The 10,436-nt window shown below is 47.2% G+C and overlaps 1 long non-coding RNA gene across 2 annotated transcripts; it reads left to right on the forward strand.

Moving 5' to 3' along the window:
- Positions 1–244: 244 nt before the first annotated feature.
- LOC123480757 (uncharacterized) lies at positions 245–8,783 on the forward strand. 2 transcript variants are annotated; one of them, XR_011650607.1, is made up of 3 exons: positions 245–662; positions 1,271–1,354; positions 7,131–8,783. It is a non-coding gene; the product is annotated as an uncharacterized lncRNA (long non-coding RNA). The 2 variants fall into 2 exon arrangements; XR_006656863.2 differs by lacking the exon at positions 7,131–8,783 and adding an exon at positions 3,108–3,786.
- The last annotated feature ends 1,653 nt before the right edge of the window (positions 8,784–10,436 follow it).

Here is a 10,436-nt window from a genome sequence, read left to right on the forward strand (position 1 = left end):
CACACCTGTTCCTCTCCCGTGTCCTGGTCAACGACACCACCTTTCTGCAGGCTCCTGTGCGGTGGCCAGCAAGTTATCCTGGACGCCTTCCTGCCCCTCACCTCCACACGCAGTCAGCGACAGCATCCTGACAGTCCCCGTGCTGGTATTGCTGGTGTGGCCTGTCCTCTCCAGCCTCCCTGCTGGGGCCCCAGCTCGGCCACTGCCACCGCCCTCTTGGGATAGTACCCAGCCGTGCCTCGTAGCCAGCCCTCCCGATGCAATCTTTAAAAAATTATCGTGACAGATTCCAGACACACCCAAAGGCACAGGTAATAATGCACTGAGCCCAACACCAAGCACAAGAAGCAAAATGTCCCTGATATGATTGGAGCTCTCTGTGTACCGCGTCTGACTCACTCCACCCTCCAGCCTCCCTCTCGTTTCCTGGTCTCTCACGTCTTGTTTTTGTCTTCAGTGTGGCCGGATCCCACCGCCAACCTAATGCTGTCGTCCGCATCCTCCCTCCCCGAACCCTGGTGTCTTTTACTTCTGCTTGTCTTTAAAGAGATTTTATTCATTTATTTTCAGAGAGAGGAGGAGGGAGGGAGAAAGAGAGGGAAAGAAACATCAGTTGGCTGCTTCTCTCACACCTCCAACCAGGAACCTGGCCCACAACCCAGGTATGTGCCCTGACTGGGAATCAAACCAGCAGCCTTTTGGTTTGTAGGTCAGCGCTCAATCCACTGAGCCACACCAGCAAGGGCTACTTCTGCTTTTTAAAAGATACTATTTGGTCACTTTCTAACACAGTACAGAATTTATTTATTTATGACAGCTGTGCTAGTTTGCTAGGACTGGCATTGCAAAGTCCCACAGAACGGGTGCCTGAAACAACCCAAGTCTATCATCTCGCAGTTCTGGAGGCTGGGACCAAGGTGTCGGCAGGTTTGCTCTCTCCCAAGGCCTCTCTCCTTGGGGTGTAGAAGGTGCCTCTCTGTCCCCACGCAGTCCTTCCTCTGTGCTCACACATGCCTGGGGTTTCTGGTGTGTCCCAATTTCCTCTTCTGATGAGGACACCGGTCAGATTGGACTAGGACCTACCCTAACCGTCTCATTTTAACTTAATCACCTCTTTAAACACCCTGTCACCAAGCTATATTCTAAAGCACTGGAAAACATATACAAAAAATAAAGTACTGAGAGGGCGGGCTGTGACATAGGAATTTGGAGGGAACATGGTTCAGCCCATGAAAATATTTATTGTTTTTTTTGCCTTTTTCCACTGCAGCGAATGCTCCATGTTGTTCTGGTCCGTTTTATTCATCAGTGAATCTTAAGTGCGGAGAACTGCTTTGCACAAAGCAAGCCCTTGGTAAATATTTGTTGAATTGAATTTTTACCTTGACTAGGACCCCTGAGACAATGCTTACGGGAAACAATCATAGACGTTACCTTTATTTTCATTCTGACTCCAGGAGGAGTGGTTTTAAAGACTGACCATTAAATAGGATTGTTTGTTTCAGTATTTCAATAGGTGTGTGTACCTTTTATCAGACAAAGGACGTTCTCTCCTATTTCCAGGCTGTCAAGAGTTTTTGCCATGAAAAACCCTGAACTTTGTTGAATGTTTTCTCTGCGTCATCCGAGATGATCGTGCGGTTTTTGTCCTTTACTCTGTTAATGTGGCGTTTGATGGCACTAGAGAGCCAGGCGTTCCGGAGATGACACTGCAGGGTTCTGACCAGGCGATTAACATGATCCGATTTATGTTTCAAGAAGTTCAGCCAGGCTGCCAGGTGGGGAATGCCGTATAGGGGAGGGAGAGCGAGGCTGGCGGGTCAGCCAGGAGGTGACATCAGTAATCCAGGTGAGAGATGATGGGAAAGTAGAAATGGAGATAAGTGGGAGGATTAGGAATATATTTTGGAGCTAAAACCGGCAGAACTGGCTGATGGATTAAGTGTGGGGAGGAGGGGCAGGGGAGAACTGAGGATGACTATTACGTCTTGGTGGGAGCAGCTAGCTGGTCGCACTTAATGGAGAGCATGGGGGAGGGCGGGAACCAAGGAATCAGATGCCTGCTAGGCACCCACGTGGCGATACCACGCAGGCAGTTGGATGTGTGAGTGTGCAGCTCAGGGGCAAGACTGAGCTGAAGATAGAGACGGGGGAGCTATCAGCACAGAGCTGGTACTTAAAGTCCTGGCCAGTGACAGAGAAGAGCAGGGCCTGGACCAAGCTCAGGGCCAGCAGAGGAGACTGGGAAGGAGAACAAAGGCTATGAGGTTGGAGGAGAAGCCCAGGGAGGCGGACGGTGAAGGCAGGACTGGCCCACTGAGCCAGCGTTGTGAGAGGTGGAGGAAGACCAGGGCAGACAAATGTCCTATGGTCACCAATGGATTGTATTAAGTAAATACTTAAACAAATGTTATTATTTTGTGCACTCAGCTGTGTGTGGGGAAAACCAAGGCCCATTTTTTTGCACATAGCACTGAATAAACCAGACATGTCCTCAGCCCTCTCTAAAATTACCTGGGGGCGGGAAGGGTGATTTTTCTAAATGCTCCTCCCCCAAAGAGCATCATGGGTGCGCCTCTAGGTCAGTGGCTCCCCACATTTCTGTAGCCGCGACACCACGAGTCATTTGGTTCAGCTTGCCACAGTCCCTGTGCGCCTGAGCTCATCCTGTGCGCAAGGCGCGCCACAGGGCCCTGTGGTTCACAGACAGGAGCTCGGCCTCGCCTCTGCACCGAGGGTTCACTGAGAATTGAAATGAATCTAAGTTGCTTTTCGGAGACAGCTTCATGAAACGCCCTTTGAGATAACATTTACAAACAGCGTAGGGAGCTCTGCTCTCAGCTGGCAGCCGGGGACCGTGTTTGATGCGTGCCCACAGGTGACGGGAGTCGGGGGGCCAGCCTGGCCCTAGCCGGGCGCACTTGCACTAGACGTGCCTGCCTTTGGGGTGCCTGTTTGGCCAAGAAAGGGTGAGGCCTCCCCTCAGCCAGTTGCTCCAGCTTCGCAAGCCCTACCTTTCTTAAACAGCCAAAGCAATTTTCTGCTTCTCTGGTTCAATTTAATTTATCTTTTTAAAAGCAATTACAATAGTCCCCCCTTATCCGCAGGGGAGACGTTCCAAGACCCCCAGTGGTTGGATGCCTGAAACCGTAGATGGCACCGGACCCTGTAAACACTAAGTTTTTCCTATACATACAGTTTACGGCTTCTCTTCGGCATGTCTGCATTGCGTCACTACTCCTGCTGGAAGTAACAAGGTCCTTGAACATAAGCACCGTGATGTCTCTACAGTCAACTCGAGAGCCCAGACGGCTACCAAGGGACCAGTGGGCGGGGCGTTTGTACAGGCGCACTGTTTTATTGCACCTCGGAGGTGTTTCATTTTCCCCGAATGGAAGGCCAGACTCTCCCCCAGCCAAATGATTGCAGCTCACTTTATCAGGGTACTTGCCTTACAGTGGTGGTCTGGAGCCCACCCCGCGGTAACTCAGAGGTGTGTCTGTACCTCACCGGCGTGCTGGACAAGGGGATGATTCACGTCCAGGGTGGGATGGGGGAGAGCACGAGATTTCATCGTGCTACTCAGAATGGCATGCAATTTAAAACTTATGAATTCTGTATTTCTGGAATTTTCCATTTAATTTGGGGGGTCTTTGTTGCCTGAGAGTAACTGACACCATGGACTACTGTAGTAGTAACCCTTTAGAGTTACTTCATGCCCTATTGCCTGCCTTAGTTCAAGCATTAAAACCTCTCTATTTATTTAGGTAGCTACAGTAAGATCTAATTAAAGTCCAGGTCAAATAAAAATGCATATTTGGGGCAGCGTGGTCTCTTTAGCTTCCTAAGCATGGTCTCTTTAGCTTCCTAAGTATTTAAATTTCCACCAGCAGGGGGAAGTAGGGGGTGTCCATTTTTATTTTCAGAGAAGGGTGTATTTCCAATTAACTGACTATCAGAGGAATTGGAAACTAGCACGGCAAGAGGACTTAAATATGCATGAAGGAAAATTTCCACTGCTCATCTGAAAGGCCCATACGTATCAGAAACACTATGGAGCTTGTATTTTTCCTTTGTAAACCACACTACTTATTTACTTACGCCCGGTAAGGCAATCTGAACTCACCGACACCCTGACCCAATTAGACGGAGCTTTTTACCCTGTACGCAGCTTTGCGGGAGTTCCAGGTGTTAGGAGAGAACAGCTGGCCCTGCTACCTTTCTAGGAGAGAGACCCGTTGACAGAGAATCATAAAATTTTAGAGTTCAAGTCATCTTAAAATAGAGTCCCCATAATTTTATAGGCCAATAACCTCATTAATGGCAAGGGCAGGATTTGAAAGTTGATCGTTTTATTCCCAGCCCATTGGTCTTTCTTCCAGAGCAGTGGTGCTGGACCACGTGGGGGAGTTAAACCAAACAAACGAAACCCCAAAACAAAAGCAGAAGTTCGCTAGTGGTAGAGCTTTAATTGGTCTGGGCAGCAGTCTGGACACTGGGATTTCACTCCCTTTCCCTGCTCCGGGCAGTGGGAGGAAGGAAAAGGCAGCTGAAGGGCAAGGCTCATACCTACCTATTTGCAAGGTATTTACTCTAATCCGTTTGACCTCACCTATCACTGGGGTAGATTTCCAAGTTAAAAGAGACTCATTGAAATTCCACCTCCAGTCTTCCTTTTCAATTTACAACACACACCAGTCCTGTCTTCTTTAAGCAGGAAGAGCCTGGGACAGATTCCTACTTGGCTCCTGGACTGGTGTGTTCGTTTGGTAAACAGAGACTGGTCTGCAGAAGTGCAGAAGGTGTGGAAGCCAAAAGAATCATCTCATCTCCCAGGACCCAATTAGGATTCCTGAATGGCAAAACTCCCGTTAAAGGCAAAACAAAAATCACAAAGCACTCTGAAGAGGCACACTTAGAATTGCTCTGGAACTTTCCACTGAAGATATCAGGGAGGGAGGCTCTGGGCCAGTTTGGCAAAAAGAGTTGGGCAGCAGTTTGATGCTGAACAATGAGGACAGGGGAGGGGGTGACCACCAAAACCCGATAGCGTGATGCAACCCTCGGCCGGCAGACGTGCAAACAGACATGATGGACTGCTTTTGGCAACGCTTACCTGCTTCTATTTTGTTTTGTTTTGATGCCAGAGGCCAGCTGAGCTGGAAAACCATTGGCAGTCTAGGCCTCAGACTGAGCTGATGGCTGGTGGGTGCGCAGACCTCTCACTCAGTTCTGATGCCTTCCTTGCTTCTGTTTGGGGTGTGGGGAGGGTCTGGACTTAGCCAAAAGGATGATTGAGCCGTGACACCTAAGTAAGCCCCAGCTCGCTAACCTTTCCCAACAATCCCCAGTAAACCATTCACCTGATGGAGTTGAAAGTTTCCTCTGTTCAACTGAGCGGGGAGAAATGAAAAGCAACTCCCTCAACCTGCCCAGCTGGTTCTGAGACTTGAAACCTGTCCAGGTCCTTTAGATAATATATAACCCGGGATGCCAGTCCCAGCTCCAAGCCACCCTTTGTTCGCAGCACAGCCAAGTCCCACACACACACCGTCTCCCCCAAGTAGATCTGCCTCTCGTTAATAAATCCTGACAATCTCAGCATTGCATATTTTTCTTCAGGATCCATAAGAGAGCAAATCATGTTAAAAGAGGCATTTTTCAGTAACACAGGCTAGGGAAGAGTGCCTAAGTGAATGACAGTCATTGAAACAGCCAATTAACTGGTAAATCCCTGTTGTCGGCATGCTGAACCAGGAGTGAGGCCGGGTGGAGAAAAAGCAGCTGCAGCTCAGTTACACTCAGCAGCTCAGGTGCCCCGGGAGGGCTCCCACTCTGGTTATCTAAGCAGATGCGCTTTCGCGGAGATGTTAGGGCACCGCCGTACAGAGGTGCAGGCCCTGATGGTTTCGTTCTTTGTTGCTGTTGGTAACTGAGCTAATATATGCACATAAGCAAATGGAGAGGATGGCAGGGACACCAGCCTCAGAAAATGTGCTTTTCTTGGCACCTGGGTAGAAGGGAAAGGGAGACTGCTGAACCCTGAAGCAAACCAGACCAAAGACGCTGTTCGCAGGCACAGCCCGGCAACTGCAGCAAAGGGGAGCGGGGAATTGGCACCCGCTTCGGAGGTCTTTGGGGAATCCAACCGATCCTTGCAGTTGGTGAGTTTGGAGAACCCGGAGTCCCCTGCGGTGGAACAGGCTCCGACAGAAATGAAACTGTGATACAACCCCGGGAGTCAGGCATTCTGGTCAGGCCCACGAAACCCTTCTCTTTGCCTGTTCTTGGCTTGTTTGATCTTTCCCATATTTCTCCATAGGGAAAGAATTTTCAACTTCAATTCCTGATCAAAATATAGCCTTCATCTTCGATCAGTCCGTACCTACTGAGGACTTGTTCGCTGCGCGGAGCACAGAATGACGCTACGCAGGTGCTCTCAGCCCCGTCCTGGACCATCTGGGTCAGAATCAGCTGGGCGGCTTGTTCAAAGGACTCCCAATCTGGAGTCAAAACCTTCTTGGTGCTCAAAACCTGCACCATTTTTTCATTAAAAAAATTAAAGAAACTATCACGAACATGTTTAAACATATTCAACAGAGAGAGAATAATATACTGGACCCCATGTACCCATCATTCAGCTTCAATAACTGTCAGCATTCCATTGTTCTTGTATCATTTTGACCCATCTGTACCCCTTTTTTTGGAGGGGATGGGTTGGAATGAAAAAAATATATATATATTAATCCTCACCCAAGGATATGTTTTTTACTGATTTTAGAGAGAGAGGGAGGGAGAGAGAAAAACATTGATATGAGGGAGAAACATCAATTGGCTGCCTCCCATATGACCCCCAAGTGGGGATCGAACTCACAACCTAGGTACATGCCCTGACTGGGAATCAAACCGGTGACTTTTTGGGGTATGGGATGATGCTCCAATCAACTGAGCTACCTGGCCAGGACTAAATATCAGCTTTTAAAAGACACCGTGTCTCTACAAAAGACAAATGAGAGGGAAAATTAAAAACAAATACCTTCAATGAGATCCGTACCCATTTTCTATTCATCTGAGTTGTCCTCTAAGTTACTCTGAGGGTTTTTTTGTTTTGTTTTGGTTTGTTTTTTTAGAACAGTAAAGCTGCTGAATTTTGCTCTGGAAATTGAACCAAGAGAGGCAGAATTTGTCTCTTTTTTCCTCTGAGGAATGTTGCGAAAATCGTGTTCCACATGGAAGTGCAATTACTGCCACCGCAGCCGAAGCCTGAGCGGCCACAGGGGTCGGGCTCTGCATTGCGCACTGTGGGAAAGCCCACCATCACACGCTTTGTTCTCAGTGCCTCCAAAAACAGGCGTCCCTGTGGGTCTCCCAGTGGCCAGAGTGTGTTCAGAGAAGCGGACTCTCCAAACATGACTGAACACCCTCTCCTGGAGGGGCTACCCATTTCGGAATATCGCCTTTGTGGCGCCTTTATTCTCCCTCATCCCCAGACCCGACGAGAGCGGCAGGACAGGACTCTTCTTATGACGCACAGCCAGTGCTGAATCTTCACTGTCAAATGTCGCCTCCAACACTTCAAAGGCTTCCTCTGGACGTGCTAAGACGAGATTGGCTCCTACTTGATCTGTGTCCTCCGTCTTCCTCTCAGACATCTGTCAGGCACTGTGTCCCCATTGCCAGTGATCAGAGACGAGTGGTGGAGTCGAGCAGGACTCCAGGAGTTGCTACCCGAGCCCGTGAAGGCTGGAGTTGTCACCCACTTAGACGGGGAGAGAGAAGAAGCAGGTTTCTGGAGGAGGGAGTGAGGATGGTCAAACAGGAGAAGAGTCATGCTTGAAACATCTCTTACCTACCCACGTGGAGACATCAGGTGAATAGCTGAGTATGAGACTCTGGAATTCCTGGGGAGGTCAAGGCTGCAGACAGATGTGTGGCAGTGTCTTGGAGGTATTTTAGGCCACGAGACCAGATTCAGTGACCAAAGGAATTAGGGTAAATGGAAGGCAGAGAAGTAAAATTCTGTGAAAATATGGTAAAATGTAGAGGAGATGTGAAGGAATGAACAGTATGTTTTTCTTATAGTTCATTTGTTTCCCTGGGCTAAATAAATCTTCCCAGGTTCTCTAAATCATTTTTTTTCTGAGAATGATTCATGTATTTATTGACTAGTAAAAATAATAAGAATTGTATATTTTTGAAAAAAATTATTATGCTTTCTACATTTCTCTGTCACTGCAGCGGCACTCGAAGAAACATCTGTCGTATGGATCAATATTTTTAAGAAAGAAATGTATATAAAATTAATTTTTTCCTTTTTCAAAAATTTAATTTATTTGAAATAATAAAAAAACAAAAACAGTTCACCTATCCCTGCCTATCTCTGGCAACCACCAATTAATTGTATCTGTGAGCTCAAGTTTTTTTTTTTTTGTATATATATGACTTTAGATTCCACATATAAGCGAGATCATATGGTACTTATCTTTCTCTGTCTGAATTATTTCACTGAGCGTAATGCCCTCTAGGTCCATCCATGTTGTTGCCAATGGCAAAATTTCTTTTTTTTACTTTACGGCTGAATAATATTCCATTGTATATGTGTAGCACCATTTCTTTGTCCACTCATCCATCAGTGACACGTACATGGCTTCCATATCTTGGCTGTTGTAAATAATGTTGCAGCGAACATAGGGGTGCAGATACCTTTTGGAATTCTTGCTTCCGTTTTCTTGCTTTCACTTCTGGGTGGAATTGCTGGATCCCATGGTAGTTCTACTTTTGTTTTTCTGAGAAGCTTCCGTGCTGTTTTCTGTAGTGGCTGCACCAGCTGACTGTCCCACCAACAATGCACAAGGGTCCCTTTTCTCCCCATCCTTGTGAAGACTGCACGGGGGACCGCATCAGGCTGAGAAGCTCTGCATGGCAAGGAAACCATCAAAAAAATGAAAAAGTGACCTACTGATCAGGAGCAAATATTTGCCAATCACATATCTGATGAGGGGCTAACATCCAAAATATACAAAAACCCCACACAACTCAATAGCAAAAGCAAAAACAAAACCCAACTCTCCAACTTAAAAATGAGCGGAAGATTTGAATAGACATTTTTGCAAAGAAGACGTACAAATGGCCAACAGGTGCATGAGAAGATTCTGTACGTAATTAACCATCGAGGAAGGGCAAATCAAAACCACGATGAGCTGTCACCTCACGCCTGTTAGAATGTGAGACTATTGTTAAAAATAAGAAATACCAAGTGTTGGTAATGACGCGAAGAAAAGGGAGTCCTGCAGACTGTCTGGGAGTGGCTGCTATGGAAAACATGTATCAAATGTCAGCATGGCGGCCAGCACTAGTGACACGGAGGCAGTCTGCGATTTCCTGTGTGTGAGTCTGTACCCAGATACTGTTTGAAAGTTACTTAAAATCAAGCTTCACTTTATGTGTATAGAATCAACTTGATATACAGCTAGTTTGGTTGTTTTAGATGTTTTCAATAAACTTATTGTTTTAGAACAGTCTTAGATTTACAAAAAAACTCTGAAGATGGTATAGAGTTCCCATATACCCCACGTCCGGCTTCCATTTTTGTTAACGTCACATGTGACTGTGGGGCATTTGTCACAATTAATGAGCCCATATTGATTCGTTTCTCAAGTCCACACTGTATCCAAACTTCTTTAATTTTTACCCAACGTCCCTTTTCTGTTCCTCAATCCCATTCAGGACACCGCCTTCCGTTCAACCGCCTTAGTTTCTCAGACTTCCCTTGGTTTTGATAACCTTAGCAATCTTGAAAAGTGCTGGCCACGCATTTTGTGGAATATCCCTCAGTTGTGATCTGTCTGGCATTTTTCTCACGCTGTGAGACCGGGGCTGTGTGTTTCGGGGAGGAAGACCACAGAGACAAAGTGTGGCTCCCAGCACATTGGGTCAAGGATACACGCACATGCTGTTGACTTTGACCTTGATCACCTGGCTGAGGCTGCCTTCGTCAGGTTTCTCTCCAGTCAAATTACTCTTCATACCCCCTTTCCAGGCTGCACTCCCTGGAAGGAGGTCACTGTGTGTGGCCCACACTGAATGACTGGGGAGGTACGCCCCATCTCCTTGAGGTGAGTATCTACGTAAATTATCTGGAAATCTCTTACCTGGGCGATTCGTCTCTTCACGGATTGCTTGAGTCAGTCATTTTATGCATAGATAGTTATATTTGGGTTATAATCCAATTCCATTTTGTTTCCTTGCTGACATTGGTCCATTTGGACATTGGGAGCTCTTCCGTTGGCCTTTGTGTCCTTTGGATGTGACCCCATAATTTTTTTGGAGGCACTTGCTTACTTTCTGGCACTACAGGAGTCTCCAGCCTTATCTGGTATACGTACTTCCTGGCCTGGTCCTCGAATTGGACATTTTTCAAAGGGGCCCTGGTTCCT

Source organism: Desmodus rotundus, chromosome 12 (genome assembly GCF_022682495.2).
Source record: "Desmodus rotundus isolate HL8 chromosome 12, HLdesRot8A.1, whole genome shotgun sequence".
Taxonomy (NCBI): Eukaryota; Metazoa; Chordata; class Mammalia; order Chiroptera; family Phyllostomidae; genus Desmodus; species Desmodus rotundus.